Genomic DNA, 3,533 nt, shown 5'->3' on the forward strand with positions numbered 1-3,533 from the left:
TTGGTAAACAGGGCGACGCAGACGGCAGACCAGAATTGAGGCCCAGGTTAGCAAACTGCTGGCAAAGGACGGTCTGGATCAGCGCAATCGTAGAGTCGGCCGGCTGAGGGGCGAAGGTGACGGGAGTCATAGCTTCCAGTTCTCTGCGTACAACTCTAGTTAAATTGGCAGGATGGCACGGCTGTTGCAGTGTTGGCAGGTCTTCGCAGGAGGATGTCGCCGCCGTGTTCGGAAGGTGGTCGAAACGAGAAGCAATACGGCGGTTTTTTGCCAGGTCGAATTGCCGGCATACCTGGAGGACGGAACCGACCGTTGCACAATCTTTGTACAGAAGAAGGTTGAATGCGTCATCAGCGATTCCCTTCAGGATGTGGCCCACCTTGCCGGTCTCTGACATGGCGCTGTCTACTTTTCGGCACAGAACGAGGACGTCCTGGATGTACGAGAGGTAACTCCGTAGACGACTGAGCTCGAGAAGCAAGGTCTTTTTTAGCGCCCAGCTTGCCAAATAAGTCCCGGAGCTTTTGTTTGCAGTTGTCCCAAGAGGTGAGGTCTTCTTCATGCGTCTCAAACCAGACATGCTCCGTGCCCGCCAGGTAGAAAATAACGTTAGCAAGTATGAACGTCGCGTCCCAGAGGTTGTGCTTAGTGACACGCTCATACATGGCGAGCCAGTCCTCGACATCGGCGTCATTGGTGCCACAAAAGGTGCACGGGTCGCGAGGGTGCGCCACGAGAACGGTCGGCGCTGGTGGTGGTGCTGCGGCCGGAGGTGTGTTGGACGGCATAGTGATGGCTCGAAGCTGAAGACCGCTGCGGAGGTTTAGGGCAGGGTCCTGGTGTGACACCCAGCACATCCACCAGATATTACGGGGGGTTAGCCCAGCAGCAGGCGCAACAGGCCGCAGTCAGAAGGCACACCAAACCACGCCAGCACAAACTGCCACGTCCTCGTCGTCGTCAACTGCCGAGCTTCCAAACAACGGCGTCTTCGTATCGTGACTATACACCGTACCATTATCATGCTTATTCCGAAAAGCGCAGATAAAAGTCGATTGACGACTGCCGAAGGGTACCGACCAATTGGATTGTGTAGTAAACACTATAAAATACTTGCAAACATTTTTTCATCCCGCTTGAAGTTTGTGGCGCTGGGTTTAACTGGCTCACATGACGCATGTGGTAATCGAGGCCGCAGTATATAAACTCTCACACACACACACACACACACACACACACATATATATATATATATATATATATATATATAGATATGTATATATACTGCGCTTTCGGTGGTGGAGTCGCCACAGATGAGTCCGGTCAGGTTGCTCTAATTCAGATAGATCTTGCTTAAGGCCTTTGAGGCCATGAGTTCTGTTTTGCAATCTTGCAGCATGTAAACATTGGGAATGCATTGCTTAAGGGGATTAGACTATGCTACAGACAGTCCCATGCAAGGTTTATGGTAAACCATGAACATACCACTCTGATTCCACTAATCTCGTCTGTCCGGCACGGTTGGCCATGATCACTGATCCGCTTGCGAAGTTATTTCATCTGGGGTGACCACGAGAGGTTGCTGTCTATCGAACACCCAGGAATCGTTGTGATCGTACATAAAGTATTGAGCGTCCATCGAAAAGGAGCGGATATCGAGTCATGGTTTTTCTTGCCAAAAGACATGGCAATACTCTTTTCCAGCGAGAGATGAAGACTTCTGGGGGTCAAGTACATCGAAGTGGGCAGTAGCGCTCTCTGAAGACGTTGCTGAGTAATATGGCGTGAACGGACGCGTTCCAGATGCAGATGTCATCTGCAATGCCAATGCAGTCTACAGAGATGAATTAGGAACCTTGCATGCGTGTAATCAATTCGTATTTGTGGCACTGTTAGTCTTTAATAATGAAGCTGCCTGCTTATTTTAAGTCGCCACAAACAGGATGCTTTCATTGAACCTATATGTCGGAGAAAGAACATCGTTATAGCGAGCATATATGGAATAATGTATGCTTGTTTGGTCAAGCTTGACAGTTCAACCTTGCGTTAAACAACATACACAAAAAAGATATTGATGCAAAGCCTCACAATTAAGTTCTAGTGGTTGTTCAGTTGGTTCAATAATACATTCTGCCTGGAAAGTTTCCAGGTATAATGTATATTTAAACGAACTAAACTGTGAGATTTGCAGTCACAAATGACAAGAAAAGCTTTTTTCACCTATTTCTTCTCCAACGCAGCTGCATGGGATGAAAGGCAAACAAAGCTGCTGCTTCTCGACTGCTATGCACGTATGCCATAGACGCCGGCCCACTGAAGACATTTCGTAGCAAGTGAGCTATGTTCGAGCACAGTGACTGCAGTATGTTCGACACTATTGGCATTCAGCCAAGTGCTGTGCAGTGCGAAACACGCTTCAGGACTGTGTTAAAGCGAAAGAGGAATGAAGATAAGCACAATAATAGATCCGCGAATTCCCGCTGCCGCGTGGAATATGAGCAAGAGTTCGATAGCCAAAGCTATAGATGATAACTTGGAGTCGGAAGTGCAGCGTAGTGTGGACACAGTGAGGTATAAGGACGCATCGGCAATTAAAGCAAGACCCTCGACCATTCACCATCGCAGACGTCCTGGGGAACTCTGCGAGGGGTAATCATACCCCGCTCCTTACATCATTTGGGGGAGACTGCTCATAAGACAAATTGGCGGCTCGAAGAACCCAAGAAGAAAAGGGCCGACAGAAGGATGCGCCCAAGCAACCATAGAGTGCCACACATGCAGTTGTTCTCTGCGAAAATCAACAAACTGCACAGCGAGAAAGTGAAGAAAAAATGAAGAGAGAAACAAAGGAAGGAGAAAAGGCATGGGGAGCTGCTAAAAGCTCATGCCGAGCACACGACACTTTTGCGAACCATCCAAAACTTCGTTTGACACATTCAGCCCCCCATCAAGAGTATTCAGCCCAAGTGGTTCGCTTTTAAGCTGTTTAGTTCGGCTGCCTAGCACGTCTAGCAGTCCAAAGCTTGAGGAGAATTGAGGACGCAATTTGAGAGATTACGGTCGCTCGGGATGCATAACGAGGCATACGGCAGTCCTCTCAAGCAAACCTCTTGGGTGGTATACTTTTGACAGGAGGTGTACTTCATTTTACATAAAGCGAAAATCTAATTTATTTGCACAACACTTTTCTTAACATGAAATAAATGTTTGTTCTGACCGGCTGCAAAGGGAAGCGATGCTCATAGGATGAGCCTAAGCGAATGGCGAAAAACAAAAAAGTAGGGTGAATATGGACTAGACTTTACTAGCAAACATGGACTATGTTTTGCACTGATGATTCAGGCACGGGAAAATGCGATGAGCAGGCTTGATATGGGAGGGAGGTAGTGATGACGGCATGTGATAGTACTTGTGACAGCACGACAGCAGAGAAAGGAAGCAACGTTTTTTCATGCAGCACAAAATAGTAGACATTGCTTTTTCGTGTAATACTGGATGTTTCGTGAAATTACTCGTGAAGAACCAGGCAACAT

At 47.7% G+C, this 3,533-nt stretch overlaps 1 pseudogene; it reads left to right on the top strand.

Moving 5' to 3' along the window:
- The first annotated feature begins 663 nt into the window (after window positions 1-663).
- On the top strand, window positions 664-2,835 carry LOC149325403 (uncharacterized; annotated as a pseudogene).
- Window positions 2,836-3,533: the final 698 nt, after the last annotated feature.

Source organism: Amblyomma mixtum, chromosome 10 (assembly GCF_055824585.1).
Source record: "Amblyomma mixtum isolate Tamu chromosome 10, ASM5582458v1, whole genome shotgun sequence".
In the NCBI taxonomy this organism is placed as follows: Eukaryota; Metazoa; Arthropoda; class Arachnida; order Ixodida; family Ixodidae; genus Amblyomma; species Amblyomma mixtum.